This window comes from Pongo abelii, chromosome 7 (genome assembly GCF_028885655.2).
Source record: "Pongo abelii isolate AG06213 chromosome 7, NHGRI_mPonAbe1-v2.0_pri, whole genome shotgun sequence".
In the NCBI taxonomy this organism is placed as follows: domain Eukaryota; kingdom Metazoa; phylum Chordata; class Mammalia; order Primates; family Hominidae; genus Pongo; species Pongo abelii.
The window spans coordinates 150033541-150057218 of record NC_071992.2 but is presented as its reverse complement, the minus strand read 5'-3'; the positions used below and the strand labels follow the sequence as shown (position 1 = coordinate 150057218).

At 46.4% G+C, this 23678-nt stretch overlaps 1 non-coding gene across 1 annotated transcript; it reads left to right on the top strand.

The window, feature by feature from the left end:
- The first annotated feature begins 1994 nt into the window (after positions 1–1994).
- LOC112134808 (small nucleolar RNA SNORA40) lies at positions 1995–2122 on the top strand. The gene has a single exon (XR_002916159.1). It is a non-coding gene; the product is annotated as a small nucleolar RNA SNORA40 (small nucleolar RNA).
- Positions 2123–23678: the final 21556 nt, after the last annotated feature.

Below are 23678 nucleotides of genomic sequence, written 5' to 3'. Positions count from 1 at the left end.
CTTTTTATTAGGATAGAAATATGACAACATGAAAATAATAATTAAGTCTTAGGTAGTTGAGGAGATTGAGTCAGAAATGGGATTAGCCAAGGACTGGATTTAGTTTTACATGCACTGATCTCCCGTATTTTGTTATGACACACACAGAAGTCTCTCAATAAACCTGTAGATGCATTGATGAATTCATGCTTCTGTTGATGAAATTATATTTATTTTTCCTTTCATTTCTTTTCTGCCTCTTTGGTCCCTTTTTTCTACGTCCTTCTCTCCACAGACCCATAGGAATAAGAATAAAATTATCTAATTTAACTTTATGACTGTGAATAAGTTTCCTATCTTCTCCAAAAACCACTTTTCTCCTCTATAAATGGGATAAGTAATGCCTACTTCCCAACCTCATCTATTTTGTGCCTGTTACCACCTCCTTAGCTCAGGCCCTTTCTCCCTCCTGGATTATTGCAGCTGTGGCCTATCTTGTTTTCCACCCTCTAGAATTAGCCTCACTGCCTCTTCGCTTCCCATCCCACACCACCCATTGTTGCTGGAGTGTTCTTTTGGCAATGCAATCTGGCCTTGTCAAGCGCCTTCATAAGTCTGTCTCCAGTAGAAGGGACCTGCCACCAGGAGGCGGAATGCTGAAGAAGGACTGGATAGACCTGGCACCCACCCCCAGCTCACCACTCTTGCCCCTGCCACTCTTTTCCTCTTTCACTTCACATTCCAGCCATGAGGGACACTTCCCCCAAATCCCGTGGCTTTCTCACCTCCAAGTCTATGTGTGTGCTCTGTTCTCTTCCTGAATAATTCCTTCTTGTGGGAGGGAAATCAACTTAGAAATCTATTCTTCCAAGAAGCCTCCCCTGACTGCCCCAGGTTTGACTAGGGGCCTGTCTTCTGTGACTCAGAGCCCTCTGCCCTGACAGCATCCAGGAGCTCTTCCTGCTGTTTGAGGTCCCATCTCCCCCTCACTTGTCAGCTCACTTGTCATTCTCACATCCACCTAGCACACTGGAACCACCAAGTCGTGTTTCAGGAGGGCATGAAAAAAATGCATACTTCGTAAATGGATACATGCTATAATAGACATATTTGAATATCCCAGAGCCTAAAGCTGAAAGCATCCAAAGAGTAGACTCACTCAGGGTGGACGCTTTTATGATCGACATTTGGTAATGACTGTATTGAATGGCTGAATTTGGTAAGGTACAATTACAAAATAGACTTCTTCAGATGCAGCCTGTCATCACTCCCCTCCCCACCCACGAGTGACAGCTCCAGCAGAAACCATGGCTTCGAGCTCCCCTTCAGGAACAACATCTGAGTCAGAGGGCAGCCTGACTGGCTTGGCTCAATTTGCCTGAGGTGGAAGTTTAAGTATTACTTAAGAATCATAGTTCAGAGCCTCCCCAATGAGTCACTGGTCTCCTCCTGTCTGTGCTGTAGGAAGACACCACCAGGGAACAGTTCCTTCTGCCTTCCATGGGTGGGGCCTGCACTTTTCTTCTGAATGTCAGGGTGTCAGGACTTTTTTTTTTTTTTTTTTTTTTTTTGATAGGGTCTCGCTCTGTCACCTAGGCTGGAGTGCAGTGGTGCAGTCTTGGTTCACCGCAACATCCTCCTCCCAGGTTCAAACAATTCTCCTGCCTCAGCCTCCCAAGTAGCTGGGATTACAGGTGCATGTCCACCACACCGGCTAATTTTTGTATTTTTAGTAGAGACGGGGTTTCACCATATTGGCCAGGCTGGTCTTGAACTCCTGACCTCAAGTGATTCGACTGCCTCAGCCTCCCAAAGTGCTGGGATTACAGGCATGAGCCATTGTGCCCAGCCTGAATGTCAGAGTTCGGATCAATCTTTGTTCTCCATACTGGGATTTCTTCCAAATTCTAACACAATAGAAAAACAGTATTTTGTTATCATAAATCATATTTTAGTAATTTTAGGGAAAAAAGACAGGAAACGTACTTTGATGAGTAATATTTAAATATTACTTCTGCACTTATGTATGTTTTTGTTTAACTTGTGGACAAAGACTTATGGACAAGTGCAAAAAATAAATCCTTTTTTGCAACCCAGAACTCATTGTTCAATATGAGTTTTAATACATATAAGAAGGGAAATTATGATACCTGAGATAGTTAACTGATGGGAGTATTGATAGCCATAAAGGTTGGTTCCAGGACAGGCACAGTGGCTCATGCCTGCAATCCCCACACCGAGGTAGGTGTTTTGCTTGAAGCCAGGAGTTCAAGAATAGCCTGGGCAAGAAAGTAACAAACACCTCATCTCCACAAAAATTTTAAAATTAGCTGAGTATTAGGGCATGGCCTATAGTTGCAGCTACTCAGGAAGGGAAGGCTGAGGCAAGAGGATTGAGCCCAGGAGTTGGAGGCTGCACAAAGCTTTGATGGCACCACTGTACTGGAGCCTGGGTAACAGACAGGCCCTGTCTCTTAATAAAAAAAAAAGATTGATTCTAGGACTGTAGAATAGATAGTTAAACAGCATGGGATACGAGGGAACTCCTCAGCTGTATTAATTTTGTATTCCAATTTCATGTTGACTTGATACATACGATGGCTTTTTGTTTTAAAGGCTTTTATCTTGAGAACATGATGTCTGGAGTTAAAGGTATTGGCATATTCCACATATCTGTACTATTCTTGAGTGTAATTGCTTAGGAATGAATATGATTTGAACTCATTCGTGTTAAGAGGGTGTCAAATTGAGAACCAGGAAGATCCACCACCTACAGTAAAAATGACTCTAAATTGGTTGAAGAAATCAGATCCCCAAAGATTCTGGATGAATTTTGAAGTCTTCATCAGTATTTCCATATTAAAGGAGATGAAAGAAGCCTAAATAAAAGGACAGGACAACTGGATTAAAATAAGCCTCAGTTTCATTAAAAAGGGCTAACTTGAAGATAAATCTTTTGACACCAGCTCTTTAGAGGATCTAAACTGACCTTGATGGACAGTGGAAGAAATCACAACATAGAATTCCTTGAATAAAAGTTTATTGACTTTAAATTTAAAAAAAATAAATAATATTACTTAAGAGTAATATTTAAACTTCTATCTCATGCAAATCGAGTCAGTCGGGCTGCCCTCTGCCTTGGGAACCAGCAGCAAGAGGCCAGGGACAAGTAGGTTTGGGCACTCCCCTAGCTGTGGCTCCCACTCTCTCTGCTGCCTCTGGGCCCTCCAGGGTCAGGAGCTAAGAGGAATGAGGATGAAAGACAGAAGAGACAAAAGTCTTTTCACTTAGCTGGGGCAGTGGGTGGCTGCTTGTCAGGCTCACAGTTGCTGCCCCTTGAACTAGTTCTCTAGAGACCCTGACAAGCATCCCTGCACCAAACCATGTCCTGACACTTGACGACCTGCTTTCAGCTTCTGTCTTGGCCAGTCCCCCTGCAGCTACCTTCTTGTGGGTTCCACACACCTAGCGGGCAGCCCTTTTGAGTAGGCTGCACAGGAAACCCATCTATCTATCCTTGCCTCATACAGCTCACACAACACTCCGCTTGTCTCCTCACAGCTCCGCTTGTCTCCAACCTCTCCCTTCTCCAGGTGAGAGGTGCCACCTGCCTGTGTTCTGTGTTTGCCCCAGGACCCTGGGACATGTATGCCAGGTTCTCCAGTACTCCGCGCTCTCACAACCCGGTGTACAGAGGCTCACAAGCATCCGCCCTGATGGTGCTCAGCCACCTTTCTCCTCCTCCTCCTCCTATCTCTAGTGAGGTTCTCTTAGAGCCCAACCCTGGATCTCCCACCTCAACACCTCTTGACCTCTTGGAATGTCCCTCATGAGTCACTGGCCTCCTCCTACCTGCACTGTAGGAAGGCACCGCCATGCACCAGCCCCTTCCACCTTCCACAGGTGGGGCCTGCACTTCCCTTCTGAATGTCAGGGCTCAAATCAATCTTTGTTCTCCACGCTGGGATTTCATCCAAATTCTTACACAATAGAAAAATGTATATTTTATTATCGTAAATCATAGTTTAGTAATGTCAGAAAAAAAGACAGGACAGGCAATTTGCTTTGATGAGTGACACACAAGGATGTGTGTGTTCTGCTGAGCTACAAATAATGACGGATGGGTGCTCCTTACCAGGAGAGGTGAATATTTGTCATTTATAAGACCCGTACAGGAAATAATGTTTTAAAATATTGACTTGCATTTGTGTGTATACACTGGTGTGCAAATATCTACCTCATATGCTTAAAGAAGCTTTTAGTACCCTTGGGCAGGGTTTCAATTAAAAATGCCTAAACTCTGGAAATCCTAGCAATGCAAAAAATGCCAGATTTTAGACCTGCAGGGAAATCTTCTGTTGGGTCTACCAAAGGTCCAGGCCACAAAGAAGGGAGCCATCAGTTATACTTGGGCCGGGCATAGAAGGCTTTACAGAGGGATTGGAGCTTGAGACTCAACACAGTTTCTCTAGGGGAGATGGAAGATGCAGGCCCTGGAGGGAGGGAGCAGCTTGAGTCCAGCGGGAGACGCACAAGAGCCGCTCCTATACTGAGACACATTTTGTGCTGGGAGCTGAGAAAGGGAAAGAAACCACCCAGCCCTTTCTCTGTGGTGTTGACCCTGGGGTCTGTGCTTTGGGCATCTTCTCCCTCACAGCAGCCTCGGGAGGGTAGTAAAAGCCTCTGGGTTTTTTCTTTTTCTTTCTTTTTCTTTTTTTTTTTTTTTTTCCAGGTGAAGAATAAGGTTTAGAGAGGCTAGCTGACCTGTGATGAAAACAAAGCTGGGAATTGAACTCAGGTTGGGCCTAACTCTAAGACACTTGGACAGGGGGGAAATGGTTCTGGAAAGTTAGCCTGGGCCTCAGGCCAGTCTGGCCTTGCACACAGGGCCCATTTGTGCCTGCCTAAGAACAAAAACCGTCACTCCCCACTCACTGCTAGGCAAACGCAACAGGTGACAGGAGTGGCCTCGCTGGATAGCAGCCAGGGCTGGCCCTGCTTCTAGGAGAGGGACACAGAAATCCCTGGGCACACAGGACAGGGTGCAACAGGCTCTTCCACAGTGGGATGTCCAGCTCTAGGCCCTGTTCCAGGTGTCCCCGATCCCATGAACCATCCTGAGAGGATTCCATCCCCGGAACATTTCAGAATTTTGTGAAATCATCCCTGAGGCCCCAATCTCTAAATCCGTGGAGTCTTCCTCTCTCATTTATGAGAGGCCTGCAGCTGAGAAGCTTCTTCTAGGAAAAAGCACTGCTGATGTCCACTGGGGCCTGCCTGCTTTTCCCACAAAGGCCAAATCCAGGTGAGGGCAAAACTCACAGAAAGCAAAAGGCCAAACTCGAAGTCCTTGAGTGTAAGTTGCCCATTTTGTGGCCAGCTCTGTCCTGGGCACAAAGGGCACAAGATGAATAAAATCCAGGTCCTGCCCTCAAGGGACCACTGTCTGGGGGCCTGGGGGGGAACACTCACAGGCAGCCAGGTGCAGTGGCTCACACCTGTAATCCTAGCACTTTGGGAGGCCTAGGAGGGCAGATCACTTGAGGTCAGGAGATTGAGATTAGCCTGGCCAACATGGTGAAGCCCCGTCTCTACTAAAAATACAAAAATTAGCCAGGGGTAGTGGCAAACATCTGTAATCCCAGCTTCTTGGGAGGCTGAGACAGGAGAATCTCTTGAACCTGGGAGGCGGAGTTTGCAGTGAGCAGAGCTTGGACCACTGCACTTCAGCCTGGGTGACAAGAGCGAGAGACTCTGTTTAAAAAAAAAAAAAACACACACAAGCAAAAAGTGACGATGCAGCACCACCAGCATGCGCTAATATGCCCATCATTGCCTGGCAGTAAAAGGTTTACTTAGTAGTCATTCAGTAGCTCTAAGCTGCTCATGAAAAAACCCACTTGGCTCTCTGTCTATTCCCCCAGCTCCTAGAAGATGCCTAACAGGCCAGGGCTGATTAATCTGTCCAAAGGGCACACTGAATCCTGGAGTCTCCAGCCTCAAAGAAGAGGGAAATAATAATGACAAAAACAGTGAATATTTACCAAGATTGTCCTCTGGCCCAGACATTATGCTAATTACCTTACATATGTTGTCACATTTCATCCTAACAACCACCCGGTGAGCTGGGCACTGTGATCATCATCTCTGTTTACAAATGAGGAAACCAAGAGCTAAACATGTGGGCAAGCTGTCCTGGTGGCAGCAGACAGCATAGCCAGAACACCAACACAGGCTGCCTGGCTACACCCCTGTTTTCCATCTGGCCACTGCCCAGTACCCTCCTCTGCCCCAGGGGGCAGAGTCCCCAGGGGGCTACTGGAGTGCACTGAGGTGGTCACGGGTTCTTCTCTCCAGGTTACTGTGCTTGGTCATGGACAGTTCACTGCACATTGTAGCCCTCATGGTCCAGGCTTCCAGAACTCTCCCCCACATCCATACACCATGCAGGGAGCCATTTTTTCCAAGGTCACTCTCGGGTTGGGGCAGGAAGGCTCTAGGATGAGAACCATCCCCAACCCTCCATGTTGAGTCCTTCTCAGAGGCCAGTTTTACACACTTGGCAAAGTCAGATGTATCTCTCCGCTAAGAATAGGCCTAATTTTTATTCTTTTATAATAAAGAGTAAAATATACCTGTATTCATAGCAGCACTATTCACAATAGCCAAAATGTGAAAATAGTCCAAGTGTCCATGGATGGATGAATAAATAAACAAAATGTGGGATGTATATACCACGGAATATCATCTAGCCTTCAAAAAGGAAGGAAGTTTGGACACCTGCTACAACGTGCATGAACCTTGAGGACGTCATGCTAAGTGGAATCAGCTGGTCAGAAAAGGACAAATATTATGTGATTCCATTTATACGAGGTGGTGGTGACAGTTGCACAGTAATGTGGATGCACTTAATACCACTGAACTGGGTACTTAAAGATGGTTAAGATGGTAAATTTTGCATTATGTGGATTTTACCACAGTTTTTAAAATGTTAGCATTTAACAAATAAAGAATAAAGCAGAAAGAGCCATGAGGCGCCTGGTGCAGTGGCTCATGCCTGTAATCCCAGCACTTTGGGAGGCCAAGGCGGATGGATCACCTGAGGTCGGGAGTTCGAGACCAGCCTGACCAACATGGTAAAACCTCGTCTCTACTAAAAATACAAAACTTTGCCAGGCATGATGGCACATGCCTGTAATCCCAGCTACTCGGGAGGCTGAGGCAGGAGAATTGCTTGAACCCGGGAGGTGGAGGTTGTGGTGAGCTGAGATTGCGCCATTGCACTCCAGCCTGGGCAATAAGAGTGAAACTCCATCTGGAAAAAAAAAAAAAAAAGCCGTAAGGAGTCCCCAGAAGGTTCTCCTGCAGCCCCTCTATTCTCTCTAGACAGCATTCAAACATCACCCCCAGGATCCAGCCCTCTGCTTAGGGAAGTTCCTTGGTTTCAAAAGTCCCAGTAAATCTCAAGCCACCACCGCTCCTCCGCACCTCTACTTGAAGGAGGAAAGTCCCTTAGGGTTTTATCTACAACTGGACTTTTGCTACCCAGGGCTTCTGCAGCTGGGACCTGAAGTCTGACCATAACCACAATATATTCCTGGGAAGAGGGTTTCAGACCACTCCCACACTCTCTTGGACACACCAACAGCAGGTTGGCATAAGATTTCCAGGACGATCTCGCTGAATCTGCACCAGTTCTGCATGTTCTCCCTGTTGAAATAATGTGTTTTTTTTATTTTTTGAGAAACAGTACCCACAGGTCTTTGAGAGCTATAGACAGCAGACACAAATCACTCCCAACTTGAAGCATGAAAGAGAAAAAAAAAAGGTTCTCAGCCTTAGGCCTCAGTGGGAAATCTGATAAAGGCTTCCAGATAAGAGCCCTGCCATTGGACTATCAACTGTCTTCAATCCTCCAGAGACTGAGAAAAACCCTGAAACAAAAAGAGAGTCAATATTTTCTGCCACAATCTTGAAAAGACCATGGGGTATGTGCACTCACAAGAATCAACCATTGTGTTCCCTGAACAAACATGGAAGTTTGACTCCTCCAAGGCTAAAGAGTAAAATGGCCAATGAGTTTTAGGGGCCAACTTTATTCCTAAAAGAGGAAAATCTTAAGTCTTTTTTTCTTTCTTTTTTTTTTTTTGAGGTGGAGTCTTGCTCTGTTCCCCATGCTGGAGTGCAGTGACGAGATATCGGCTCACTGCAAGCTCTGCCTCCCGGGTTCACACCATTCTCCTGCCTCAGCCTCCTGAGTAGCTGGGACTACAGGCATCTGCCACCACGCCAGGCCAATTTTTTGCATTTTTTTTTTTTTTTAGTAGAGACGGGGTTTCACCACGTTAGCCAGGATGGTCTTGATCTCTTGACCTCGTGATCCGCCCACCTTGGCCTCCCAAAGTGCTGGGATTACAGGTGTAAGCCACCACGCCCGGCCTAAAAATCTTAAGTCTTATGATACATCCCTTTATGAATACAGCAAATATAACCAGTTTGGACATCCTAATGAAGACAGCAAGTAGGAACCATTCAAGCTTTGGACACTAGAGAAGTCTACACAGATGGGCTGAGAACTGAGTTTTGAAGGATGAATAACTGTGTGGCCAGTGAAAGGGTTGAGAGGTCTCCCATAAACCAAGGTGTGAGTTTGGCTGGGGGAATTGTGCCTAATGCTGAGCAGAGGCAGTGGCTGGAGATCCAGCTACCAGGAAAAGTGGGGTGGCAACTCTGAAGGACCTTGAGTAACATAACAAGGAGCACCTTCTCCTACCTATAGGCCCATTTCTACACGCATTACAATGCTTGTCCCACTTCAATGAACGTCAAAGTCCCAAGCCCTTTTTACATCTGAAATTTGAAATAAACCATTCTCCTTGCAGTAAATAGAGTAAACTTTATAAAACCTAACTCACCCCATGTCATTTTTTTGTTTAAAATACCAGTTGTTCTTAGGATATAAGTCCCCAGGGGAACAGGTAGTGCTCCTGTAGAACCTCTGCTGTAGGCCAGGCCATGGAGATCCACAATAGGGGGCCAGGCCTAGGAGTTACAAATTATTATCAGCTATTGATATTTTATTACATGCCAAGTGCTTTGCCTGTACAAATTTATTTAATCCTCATGACAAAGGCACGAAGTAGGTGCTGTTGTCCACCCATATCACATTTGAAGATAATTTACCCGAGATCACAGAGCTTGTACATGATGGAGCCAGGAAGAGAACCTGAGCGATCAGACTCTGGAGTTCTTGAAAATGCTATGCTGCATGGAGTCCCATGATCATATTGGAATGTTCATCACCATATGCTTTTCTCCATCTTCTTTTTTGCCATTTCAACTCAAGCCACCACCATGGTTTTCCTAGGCAATGGCCATGGCCTTTGAACTTGACTTCCTCTACTACCTCCTACTCACTCCTAGACCTTGTCATTACAGTGACTTTAGCCCCTCCAGAATTCCAACTTCAAGCATCTCTCTCTCAGACCACCACCTCTCTTATTTGCAGTCCATATACTACATTAACTCCAACAAGTCCTTGGCCTCAACACAACCCTATAATCCATTGACCCTACCATATTTTTGTTGTCCCCTACCCCACTCACGAGGCCACTTCCCTGCAGCCTAGCATAGATGTCACGGAGCACCATTATAATCATCTCTTTCATACACCTTTATCTCCACTGCCCTTTTCTTTGTTGTTGTACTTTCCTGGAAAAACTACAATTCTTGTTAAATCCTCACTGCTCACACTCTCTGCCTGAACCCAAACAACTGTCTTTCACTGGAAGAAAACCCAAAGCAATGTTGATTTTAAATTAATGACAACCTGACCACCAACTTCAAGTGAGAGTCTTTAAGGCTACCCAGCTATCTTGCCACCTTTCCCGCATCAATCCAATCTCCTACTATTTTAGACTACTCCATGTCTACTCTCTTCTCAGACTTCCAAAAGTTCTCTCCACTTTTACCCTCTTCTTGCTACTTTGCTGAGCAAGTTAGGCAATTAGAAGATAAATTCCACATAGTGCCACTACCTCATGTACCTCCCTGCACCTGTACTCCCAACCTCTGCCTTCCTTTCAAATGCTACAGACTGTCTATGCTCCTATATAAAGCTAGTTCCCCTACATCCCATCTTCTCACCATTCTCATCTTTCTCTTTTGCATCATTATTTTAATCAGCTGTATTATATTTTATCTTTCAAATATTCTGTCTTGTCCACACATCTCCCTTCCCCCTCTTGGAAATAATTGTCTACATTCACCATTTTTTCATTCTCTATTTAACTCTAACCAACCCTAATTCTGTCTCCACTAATCCAACAAAAGAACCATTGTCAAGGACTCCAATAACCTGCACATTGCTATATCCAACAGTTATGCCTCAGTCTTGTTATATTTCACTGTACCAGCCATGTTTGATAAGTTAATCACTGCTTCCTTGTGAAACCCTTTCTTCAGTTAGCTTCTAGGACATGGCTCTGGACCATCCTCCTCCTCCATTGACTTCTCGCTTGCCAGTTCTTCCCCATGTCAGCCACTAACAAACACTGGAATGACCCAAGCCTTATTCCCCAGAACTCTTCTCTTTCTACATGCACCTTTGAGGTCAGCACCTCAAGATAATGACCTAAATATCGTCTATTCCTTCATGACTCCCCAAGTTTTATTGTGGAGAGGTCTGATATCTCTCTTGCACACAAATATCTCCACTGGATTGCGTAAAAAGCATCTCAAACTTTACCTGTCCAAAAATTTCTGATTTCCCACCCTTCTTCCAACTTCTTCCTCCCACAATTGTCTTCATCCTAGTTAATGGTAATTTCATTCTTTTGGAGCTTGGTCCAAATACCTGAAGTCACCCTTTACATGGAATCCATTAGTAAATGTTGGCTGTACTTTCAAATAAACCCCGTAGCTGACCACTTCTCATCATTCCTATCACTCACACATTGCTCAACAGCGTTGCTCCATTAGCCCCCAAACTGGTCTCACTGCTTCTGCCCTGTGCCCCTATAAGGGCAGAGCAGCCACAATGACCCTTCTGAAACATAGATCAGATCATGATACACCTTTCAACCCTCCAATGGCTCCCTATCACGGTTAAAGCCAAAGTCCTTGACAATCACCCACAAGAACATAAGTGCTCTGCTCCCCAGTCCCCTCACCTCTCTGCCCTCAGCTTTACTGCTCTCCCTTGCATGCCCTCTGGACCTTACAATGTTATATTTAATGCCAGGGACCATGCCCATTTTCTTCACCTATGCATGTTGAGAACCTAGCATCATACCTGACGTCTGTAGGCACTCAGTAAATACGGGCTGACGGAAGCACTCTGTCTCTGTCTCTCTCTGTTCCTCTCCCTCCCTCCACCCACCAGATTAAGCACTCCTCTAGAGCACAAGCCTGGCCTCATTCCCCTTTTCAGCCCTGTTCACTCCCCAGAACCTGACACATGGTGGATCATACAAGCAACAGGATGTTCCAGTGGTACTCTTCCTGCCTCAATTTAAACACCATGCCTGGACTAGGCCAACAGAATCCCAAAGGGGATGTGGGGAAAAGCCCACACCAACAGAGGCAGCTGCAAAATTTACAAAAAGAATGAAGGAAAGCCTGTTCTACTGCTCTTTGGATCCCTCAGTGGGAAACATCAAGGTGAGAAAGAAACTAAAAAGAGAGTGGTGGAGAAACCTCTGGAGAGAGTGATGTGAGTCCATAAGGCAAGAGCCCCTATCCCTTCATCTGGACAGGATGCTACCTTCCACCCCAGCTCCAGAAAGAGGGGCTTCAACGGGGCTTGCAAGGACCTATTCTATTGTACCTTCTGGAACAGGATAAACTAGGTCTGACTTCTGCCTAAGTGATTAAAGAAGATGAGCAGCTGCCCTGGGGGCCATGAGTGCACTGCTTCATTGGAGTATGTTCGCTTATAGACGGGCAGGGGTGTAAGTGCACGCTGTGGTCAGACGGTGACTCTGCAAAACGTGGGCTATGGCAGGCAGCTTAGAACAGCCTCAGATCCTTCTCAGTGGAGGGTAGGAAGAGGGGGAACAAGAAGCTGCAGGTGAGCACCTGGTGGCCGAAGAAGGGGATTCAGGAGGCCACCTCCCTGGGTCAGGGGGGATGCAGGGAGGCCCTAAAGGGCCGTCCAGAGCCAACAGGAGGAAGAGCTCTTTTTTTGGAGCAACAGCCAGGCCCAAAGTGGACAAAGCTGGTTTATAACTAGGACGGCTCTAGGGAGACTTTTTCGGTAGGTCTGTTTGCATTTTCTATGGCACATCAGAACCAGTCATAGAGAAAGAAAAGAGCAGACCAGGCAAAGGACGGAACAGAAGCAGAAGCCAGCCACACCCCCATTTGCCACTGCAGGCTGCACCCCAAAGCCAACCCAAGCTATGAGAAAAGAGATTTAGCACCAAGGCAGCTGAGAGTTCTAGTGTATATGTGGGACTGGAATTAACACAACTCTCACATTTCGAAGTCTCAAATTTCGAAGTGAAAACCTAAAGCAATGCAGGGAATGTCTGCTAATTTTCCTGTGACTAAAAAAGATATTATTAGCCTATCGTTTTCATCCACAGTCAGAGGACAGGAACCAAAACTGCCTAAGGTTGAAAAGTTGCATCTTGATTATCATTCAAATGTCATCTGGCTTATGCAATCTGCACACAGATTGAATAAACCACCCCCTCACCCCCTAACTCTCTCTTTTTCTCTCTCTCTTTCTCTCTCTCTCTCTCACACACACACACACACACATACACACACACACACACACACACACACATTGAACTCAACTGGGGATACAGAAATAAATAAGACATAAACTCTACACATAAAAAAACTCATTTAGGGGGCTGGGCACGATGGTTCATGCCTGTAATCCCAACACCTGCACTTTGGAAGGCCGAGGTGGGTGGATCACCTGAGGTCAGGAGTTTGAGACCAGCCTGGCCAATGTGGTTAAACCCCATCTCTACTAAAAATACAAAAAATTAGCCGGGTGTGGTGGCATGTACCTGTAATCCCAGCTACTCAGGAGGCTGAGGCAGGAGAATCACTTGAAACCAGGAGGCTGAGGTTGCAGTGAGCCGAGATCACACCACTGAACTACAGCCTAGGCGACAGAGTGAGACTCCAACTCAAAAAAAAAAAAAAAATTAAAAAAATTAAAAAATAAAAAAAAAACTCATTGACTCATTTTTTGAGGGGTCAAATACATCCTTACAGTACATTGTATCAATTCCTGAGATAGACCTCGAAGCAAAATGCCGTGGAAGGTCATGGAAGAGAGACTGGGGCAGTGCAGTGCCCTACATCACAGGTTTTCTTATCTTTGAAATGTTTGAGAAACCCTGAAACAAAATATTTTGATTCCTTTTAATAAGTGTAGAAGGACCATTGTCTTAGAGAATAAAGGAGGCTGTACTCGCTTCCCCAGTCTCAGTAGCACGTGAAGTTCAAAGGTCTGATCCTGGCCAAGAAACTTGCCCCCTCCTGGGGTCATTGACAGTCTCGCTGAGGTCTTCTGGAGACAAAATGCCTAGGAAAACAGTGAAGAAGCCTAGAAGCTCCAGTTTGGAATTTTACCAAATTCAGTACCTACATCCACTTATAAACACTCCATCCTCCAACTGGAATAGCTGGATTATCTTGCCCGGTGGTTCTTCAGCCTCCACTTTCAAGTATCCTGAGGCTGCTCAACCCAGCTCTGGACAGGTCTAATGGGGAGAGTATTCTCTCCCAGTGTTACTTTAAAGATGTGGCTATCTCCCTGTGGTGTCTAGCTCTTCATCCTTGTTCTCCCCAAATTTCCTCACAAAGCAAGCCTGCTGTCTTTCCACGATAGCCCCTAAGAGGCATGATAATTCCAACTCAGTCCTGTCCCCCAACCACCAGGTGCCTCTTCCCTGGGCTAAACTGTCCTTGTTCTTCAACTGTTTGTTTTGTTTTGTTTTGTTTTGTTTTGGGGGGTTTTTTTGAGACAATGTCTCCCTCTGTCACCCAGGATGGAGTTCAGTGGCACAATCTCGGCTCACTGCAACCTCCGCCTCTGGGGTTCAAGCGATTCTCCTGCCTCAGTCTCCCGAGTAGCTGGGACTACAGTTGCGTGCCACCACACTCGGCTTATCTTTTGTATTTTTAGTAGAGACAGGGATTCACCATGCTAGCCAACATGGTCTCGATCTCTTGACCTCGTGATCCACCTGCCTTGGCCTCCTAAATTGCTGCAATTACAGGCTGAGCCACCGTACCCAGCCCTTCAACTGCTATTTTAAGCCATGACTTTGAACCTCCTGTTCATCCTGTCCTTTCTTGTGAATATATTTCAGGTGGCCTCTCAAATGAAGTCAGCTTTAAACTGAGAGATGAAAGAACTGAATGAGCAACACTATAACTGTGAGAAGGTTCCAGGAGGAGGGGAAGGCAGAGGCAAGACCCTGAGGCAGAGGCGTGCTCGCAGCTCCTAGAACAGCAAGGAGCACAGTGCCGCAACAGAAGCATGAGCCGAGCAGAGTGCAGTCAGAAATGAGGTGAGAGGGCTGGGCATGGTGGCTCACGCCTGTAATCCCAGCACTTTCGGAAGCAGAGGCAGGCAGATCACCTGAGGTCAGGAGATCGAGGCCAGACTGGCCAAACTGGCAAAACCCCGTCTCTACTAAAAATACAAAAACATTAGCCGGGTATGGTGGTGAGCGCCTGTAATCTCAGCTACTCCAGAGGCTGAAGCAGGAGAATTTCTTGAACCCAGGAGGTTGAGGTTGCAGTGAGCCCAGATTGCACCATTGTACTCCAGCCTGGGTGACAGAGCAAGACTCCATCTCCAAAAAAAAAAAAAAAAAGAGACAAATGAGGTGAGAGGCAGTCACAAGTTAGGCTAGGCTGGGTCTTATAGGTAGATTGGGACCTGGGATAAACTTCCAAGTAATGAGAGTGGCATTATTAGATTGATTTTTGAAAGATATCACAATGTAGTTTGAGAGGCAGGTGGCAAGAGATGATAGAGCAGACCTCTGAAGCAGTGGTCCCTGTGGTCTGGGAGCCTTGACATGGCATGTCCTGGTGCACAAACATTGGTCGTTGTCCCTGCAGGAAGCCTAGTTGGGAGGGAACTCAGAGGCCGAGATGGGAGAATCATAACATCAAGGGTTAACTTTATTTTTTTATTTTTTTATTTTTGGAAACTATTAATATGTATTTTATTTGACTCTGTTCTTTCTCAGGCCTTTCTTTTTTTTTTCTTTTTATTATTATTATTATTATTATTATTATTATTATACTTTAGGCTCTATGGTACATGTGCCCAACGTGCAGGTAAGTTACATATGTATACATGTGCCGTGCTGGTGTGCTGCACCCACCAACTCGTCATCTAGCATTAGGTATATCTCCCAATGCTATCCCTCCCCCCTCCCCCCACCCCACAACAGTCCCCGAAGTGTGATGTTCCCCTTCCTGTGTCCATGTGTTCTCATTGTTCAATTCCCACCTATGAGTGAGAATATGCAGTGTTTGGTTTTTTGTTCTTGCGATAGTTTACTGAGAATGATGATTTCCAATTTCATCCATGTCCCTACAAAGGACGTGAACTCATCATTTTTTATGGCTGCATAGTATTCCATGGTGTATATGTGCCACATTTTCTTAATCCAGTCTATGATTGTTGGACATTTGGGTTGGTTCCAAGTCTTTGCTATTGTGAATAATGCCGCAATAAACATACGTGTGCATGTGTCTTTATAGCAGCATAACTTTATTATTTTTTATTTTTATTTTTTATGCTTACAATGTGTCTGGCACTTTTCTACGCTTTGCAGATGCTTTAACTCATGGAATTCTCATGACCATCCTGGGACAAGGGTTTTGTAAGAATTACAGCCCCCTTTTACAGCTAAGGCAACTGGGATACAGAGAAGTAATGACGAACTCCACGGGAAAAAACTGGTGCTGCTGGGAAGAGGTCTTGGGCTTTCCAACTGCCAGCCCCACGCTCCTCTGAAGTGTTCTTGTGTTCATCTTTGTGTTCAAAGCCTCGAGAATGTACATTTCCATCCGAGGTCAGCATGGTAGGGGGTGAGGCCAATGTCCCCACCAGACTGCAGCAGTGTTGTCCACTGAACTAACCCCATTATATCACAGTTGGATGTTGAGGAGCAAACCAGGCAGTCACTTTGTGAAGGGCTTCAAGTTGCTGTGCCAACCAATGAGGAGTCATTAATGATTCCATAGTCCTCCTGGGCCATTGGCATGACATTGATAATGGAGATAAAGAGATTTATGTCCTTGATCTCCAAGGCTAGGCAGAGATAGAGCTCATCACCAGGTTCCAAATTAGCAGACAAGGCCCTTGGAGAACTTGTGGGGCTAATTAGTATTAGGGATGAATTTAGAGATGAGCTTGTGTGCACACATTCTCGGGACAGTCCCACAGGACCCATCCTTGGTTCTGAGTGTTAATTAAAGCTTCTACACTGCAGCTTGAAATTTAGTAGGAAATAAATTAACATAGGTTAATTCCATAGACAGAAGGGACCATCCTTCCTTGAAGCCTCATTCTCTTCCATATTTGGGCAGCTGGACTAAGGCACCACCTGGTGATCTTAGAGTTCATTCTCCAGATTTGTTATAATCCCTGTAGTATCTCTCTAATTAGCAATGTCAGAATCTTCCTCCTGGCTCCCAAGTCTCTGAGGTTAATTGAAGGGCAGAGTGGTGAGGGGAAGTCTGAAAGGTTGGGGCTGAAATTCTTGTTCTGGTAGTAACTAACTCCAAGACCTTAAAGTTGCAGAGTCTCTCAGAGCCTCAGTATCTCCATCTGGAAAATGGGAATGAAAACAGCAAAATGCCTCCTGGAGTTAGTGTGAAATGAGACGACTGAGTGATATCCAAGGAAAAGGCATGAAGTGAGCCCTCGGGAAAGGGCTGTCTCCATGTGCACAGTCCTGGAGTGTGTCTGGCCACTGTCCTCCAGGTACCTTTGGAGAAATGCACCCTCCTGATTCTAATCTACAGCAAAAAGCACAGATGTATCTCCAGTGCCCTAGGACTGGTGCATTATGCAGAGGCACCCTGGTACCCAGAGATACTGGGTCTTTCACTGTGTTGCCAGGCAAGCCTCCAATGAGAAGGAGCTGCCAGACACCAAGGGGCGAATCCACAGTAAGGAGGGCTCTGATTGTACTTGGCACTTGGACTTGCTCCAGTAAAGGCAGAGATGATGAAGAAAGCCCTTCTTCTAAATGGTTCCAGAGCCTTCTGCAGACCGTCACATATTAGGACTCTGTGGGGGGTCATTAGCCAGAACCCTGCCCACCTCACCCAGGGAACTCTGACCATCCAAGGCATGCGGCTCCTAGTGCATTTAACTCCCGACAGAACCCACATTGCTCCCTCACTTTGATAAACGGCTGCCCTGCGGCAGCTGGAACCCACTCTGGGGGTCAGTGCAATGGGCAGAGTCCCTGGGAACAGCCTTCAGTTGATGGGTACAGGTTATCAATGCTGCAGCTCCCTGGCCCCTGCCTAGGGCAGCTCTGAAGTATGACCTACACCGTTTCCTGAGCTCCTCTGTGGAGCTGAGCCAAAGTCAACCTCCACGGGCCTTTGCTTGACATCACAGCCTTGCTTGGTCTCCTCCCCTACACAAGCCCACTGCCCCACAACCATACCAGTGTTTTCAGGTGCACACTTCCTAATGCACCACTTTCACATTCATTATTTCAGGATCTGCTTCTGGGGAAGCCAACCTAAGGCAGAAGGAAATTCAGATAACAGGTATTTTGTACCCACTATGTGCCAGTCACTGAGTTATAATGTTTTTCTTATTTTTAATATATTATCTCATTGTATTCTCATAATTAATGTTTGGGGATTTTTAGAGGTAAGGAAACTGGGGCTCAGAGATTTAAGCAACTTGCCCCAGTTTACACAGCTGGGAAGGGGTGAGCATCTTAGCCTGGGAATCCAGTCCTCTTGCCTCTGCCTCTTTGCCTTGGAGGGTGGGGTAGAGATGGAGGCAGAAATGCTAAGAGCATCTCCAGGATGCTGCAAAGCTTCTGTCTCTTCTGTATGTTGAAGTTTCTGTGCTGTATTTTATTTTTAAAATAGGTTCTATTTTAAAAAGAGAAAGTTGAAAGCCAGTGCATTTTATCTTCTCCACGGGACAGCAATGAAGATAAAATGAAATAATGACTGTAAAGTGCTCAGCACAAAGCTTGGCACACAGCATACAGCCCATAAATGTCTGCAAACAGGATTATATATTTATAACGTGCACTCACAATTTATATGTGCTTGTCATAAATATGCCATCTATAATTTAAGAAAACAAATAATTTACCTATTTTCAACAGACACAAATACTGTCCATGTCTAGTTAGTAGAAATAAGTTATAGAAGCATGCATATATGCATTATTTCTACCTATATATTTAGAGTGAGTGGATACAAATGATTTGACTCCGCTGGGCGCTGTGGCTCCTGCCTGTAACCTCAGCAGGTTGGGAGGCCTAGGGGGGTGGATCACCTGAGGTCAGGAGTTCAGGACCAGCCTGGCCAACATGGTGAAACCCGTCTCTACTAAAAAATACAAAAATTAGCCGGGCGTGGTGTCAGGCGTCTGTAATCCCAGCCACTCGGGAGACTGAGACAGGAGAATTGCTTGAACCCGGGAGGCGGAAGTTGCAGTGAGCAGAGTTCATGCCATTGCACTCCAGCCTAGGGGACAAGAGGGAAACTCTGTCTCAAAAAAAAAAAAAAAAAAAAAAAAGATTTGACTCTAAGTTATGTGCATGTGTGATTCCTCACAGTAATGTAGCGGGTTCTGGAATGTGGGTTCTTAAGAAAGGTGAAAATCGGTCGGGTGCAGTGGCTCACACCTGTAATCCCAGCACTTTGGGAGGCCAAGACAGGTGGATCACCTGAGGTCAGGAGTGTGAGACCAGCCTGGCCAACATGGTGAAACCGTTTCTACTAAAAATACACAAATTAAATACACAAATCAGCCAGGCGTGGTGGTGCACACCTGTAATCCCAGCTACTTGGTAGGCTGAGGCAGGAGAATCCCTTGAACCCGGGAGACGGAGGTTGCAGGGAGCCAAGATCGAGCCATTGCACTCCAGCCTGGGCAACAAGAATGAAACTCCACCCTCCCCGCCACCAAAAAAAAAAAAAGAAAAACAAAGGCGAAAATTGGCCAAGCATGGTGGCTCACACCTGTTATCCCAGCACTTTGGGAGGCCAAGGCTGGCGGATCACTTGAGGTCAGGAGTTCAAGACCCAGCCTGGCCAACATGATGAAACCCCCATCTCTACTAAAAATATAAAAATCAGGCTGGTCGCGGTGGCTCATGCTTGTAATCCTAGCACTTTGGGAGACCTAGGCAGGCAGATCATCTGAGGTCAGTAGTTCAAGACTAGCCTGGCCAACATAGTAAAATCCTGTCTGTACTAAAAATACAAAAATTAGCCAGGCTTGGGGGCACAGGCCTGTAATCCCAGTTACCCGGGAGACTGAGGCAGGAGAATTGCTGGAACTTGAGAGGCGGAGGCTGCAGTGAGCCGAGATCACGCCACTGCACTCCAGTCTGGGAGACACAGCAAGACTCCGAAAAAAAAAAAAAAAAATAGCCAGGCATGGTGGTGGGTGCCTATAATCCCAGCTACTCAGGTGGCTGAAGTAGTAGCTCGCTGGAACCCGGGGAGTCTGAAGTTGCAGTGAGCCAAGATTGTGCCACTGCACTGCAGCCTGAACAACAGAGTGACAATCTGCCTCAAAAATAAAAAATAAAAAAAAAAAAAGGGAAAGAACAGGACAGAAAAAAAAAGTGAAAATCAGCTTGATACCCCCACCTCAGCCCTATCCCTACTCTCGCCCTCATTGTCTGTGTATTTGTCAACAATTGAGGGAGTTTTCATCACCATCATCAGCTCATCCCATCCCTGTGCCGCTGTGCACCAGCAGAGGGGACCCACAGACGATTATCCATCCAGGTGTGGGCCACCCCTGCCCCAGACCCAGAGCTCCATGCTGCATCCACTCATCACATGGCAAATACTTGGCAGGACCTATTGCGTGTCATGTTCTGTGATAAACACTGGGACAGACACAGCAGAGAAACAGCAACGACAATAATTCAACAGATACTCCCCCTATCCCCATAGTGAGGGAGATTGATAACAATCAACCAGCTGTACACACAAATGTATATGAGCAGCTGTAGTAACTACAAATGCTATGGAAAGATAACTGTTTCATGATTCTAGGACAGAAGCGTTCTCTGCAAAAGAGACATTTGAGAGGAAATCCAAAGATGAACAGGTGTTAGCCAATGGAGTGAGAAAATCTTCAAATGGAGCTAAGACCCTAAGGTGGAAGGGAGCAGGGGATGCTCAGGCACAAGGCCGGCACCTGGAGAGGATGCGCAACATGAGGCTGGAGAGGTGGTCAGGGCCATACAGGCCACATTAAACACATAGGGCTGGATCGCCTGTGGGACCAGGGAATTATTAAGTGATGAAGTTCAGAATTTGCACAAAGCACTCTAGTGACTAAAGAAAAATGGATGGTGGGTGGGAGAATGGAGAAGGCACAGGCAGCTTCCAGTCCAGAAGCTGCCCATTGCTCCATTGTTCAAAATAAGACAGCAACCCCCTTCCTGCTGCTGGTTCACTGGTCTATGATTTAGGGGCATGACGTACCTGTCGAACCACCAAACATTACCCACTCTCACTCCCACCTACTCCCCTCTGGCCACGTGGACAAATATTAGTAGATTATTTCCCAATCCCCAGTTTTCCTTTCACTTGAGAAATGAAATCAGATTCAGAACATGGAACAGCTTATTAAAAATGTAAACTCATTCCTGGCCTCTATGTGTTTGTAATAAAAGGTATTTTTTAATCAAAAGAAATTTCTAACTTACTGCAGGGCTCAGTTTGCTGAACTTAATCTGTGTGAAATGCCACTTTTCTATAGGACATGGGTTGGCATCTGGTAGAGAATTAAGCAGCTATCTCAGCTGGCTCTGATCAGCTCTTTAAGAGGCCATACACTTGGGAATACATCAAGATTGGAGGAGTCTGAAGCTCATCACCAAGAAGGTGTTTGGGTCGGATATGTTTGAAAATGGATGAACACCTGAAAAAAGCTTGGCCCGAGGAATGGAACAAGTCGATTTCATTCACTCAACTGTTTGTTCAACAAATATTTATTGGGCTTCGTCTATGAGCTTGACTGTCTCAGGCATGGAACGTCTAGAAATGACTCCCATGTGGTTCCAGCCCTCAAGGAACACCCCAGCCAGTGGGGAATCAGATAGGCCAATCATAACCTGCAACACTATGAGCCAATTATAAACTACAACACAATGATGAGAGCCCTCAAGGAGAGATACACAGCGGGAAGGCAAAGAAGATGAAGAATGAACGCCTCATTTTCCAGGAAGAGAGAAGAGCTTCCCCCAGGGAGGAAGCATTTTACCTGAAACTACTCAAGACCCTTTCTTTTTTTTTTTTTTTTTTTTTTTTTTTGTGAGACAGAGTCTTGCTCTGTTGCCCAGGCTAGAGCGTAGTGGTGCTATCTCGGCTCACTGCAGGCTCTGCCTCCTGGGTTCAAGCCATTCTCCTGCCTCAGCCTCCCGAATAGCTGGGACTACAGGCGCCCGCCACCCCGCCCAGCTAATTTTTTTTGTATTTTTAGTAGAGACAGGGTTTCACTGTGTTAGCCAGGATGGTCTCGATCTCCTGACCTCGTGATCCGCCCGCCTCCACCTCCCAAAGTGCTGGGATAACGGGCGTGAGCCACCGGGCCCGGCCTACTCAAGACCCTTTCTGTTGCCAGGGACTTATCCGGACTCAACTTGGCTTAAACGAAAAAAGAGAATTTACTGGCCTAAGTAAACAAGTCCAGAGGTACAGCCTCAGGCATGGATAGACCCAGGGAACCTGGCCGAAGGAAAGGCCTGTTCGCAGGCCCCATGGCAGCTCTCTCTCCACCTCCTGGCTTGGCTTTCGCTCTCAGCAAGCTTCAGCCTTGGGCACATTTCCCTAAGTAGTGGTCAAGCAGCCCCCAGAGCCTCCAGCAACTCCAGAGAAGAAAAGAGCGTATTTCCCAGTAGCTCCAGGAGTAGTCCTGGGCCGACTGTCTTCGACCTGGCTTAGGTCTTGTTTTTTTAATTTTTTAATTTTTATTTATTTATTTATTTTATTTATTTTTTTTTTTGAGACGTAGTCTGGCTCTGTCGCCCAAGCTGGAGTGCAGTGGCACGATCTCAGCTGACTGCAAGCTCTGCCTCTCGGGTTCACGCCATTCTCCTGCCTCAGCCTCCCGAGTAGCTGGGACTACAGGCGCCCGCCACCACGCCCGGCTAATTTTTTTTCTGTTTTTAGTAGAGACGGGGTTTCATCGTGTTAGCCAGGATGGTCTCGATCTCCTGACCTCATGATCTGCCCACCTCGGCCTCCCAAAGTGCTGGGATTACAGGCGTGAGCCACCACGCCCAGCCCTGGCTTAGGTGTTGTGTCTCCCTGGGCCGGTCCCTGCTGCTAGCAGGTGTGAACCCAGAAAATCTGAGACAGATCTCAGTTAATTTAAAAAGTTTATTTTTGCCAAGGCTGAGGACGCACCCATGACACAGCCTCAGGAAGTCCTGGTGACATGTACCCAAGGTGGTCAGGGCACAGCTTGGTTTTATACATCTTAGGGAGACAGGAGACATCAATCTGTACATGTAAGAAGTACATTGGTTCAGTCTGGAAAGGTGGGACAACTTGAAAGGAAAGCAGGAAGACTCACAGCGGGAGGGAGCTTCCAGGTCACAGATAGGTGAGACACAAACTGTTTCATTCTTTGAGCTTCTGATTAGCCTTTCCAAAGGAGGCAAATCTGATGTGCATCTATCTCATTGAGCAGAGGAGTGACTTTGAACAGAATGGGAGGCAGGTTTGCCCTAAGCAGTTTCCAGCTTGAGTTTTCCTTAGTGATTTTGGGGGCCCAAGATATTTTCCTTTCATGCAGGGGTGGAGGTGTTGCCTGGGGTAGGCCAGGGCCATGTGCCCATCCTTACAGTCAGAGGAATAAGGAAGAGGTTTTGCCAACCTTTGCTAGTGACATTTATTCCCAAACATTCATTAAGGAATATTGTGAGCCAACCACTGCCGTGAGAGAAGAGGGGGCACCAGGACAGAAAGAACAGAATTCCCTGCCCTCAGGGAGCTTACAAACGAGTAAAAGACATAGTGAGGCAGATGCAGGAAGCGCAAGCACTCGGGGAAATAAACCAAGCAATGGGGGTGCAGTGCTGGGAGAGGGGCCTAGGCTGCTGTATTAACAAGGGGAGTTGAGGGTCTCACTGAGAAGGAGACACTATTCATATACAAGCTGAAGGGGCTGAGGCCTGAGCCAAGTGACTGCCTGGGATAAGAGAAAATTTAACAGAGGGGGGAAGATTTTTTTTTTTAGATGGAGTTTTGCTCTTGTGGCCAAGCCTGGAGTGCAGTGGCGCCATCTCAGCTCACCACAACCTCCACCTCCCAGGTTCAAGCAATTCTCCTGCCTCAGCCTCCCAAGTAGCTGGGACTACAGGCGCCCACCACCATGCCCGGCTAATTTTTATATTTTTAGTAGAGACAGGATTTCACCATGTTGGCCAGGCTGGTCTCAAACTCCTGACCTCAGGTGATCCACCCACCTC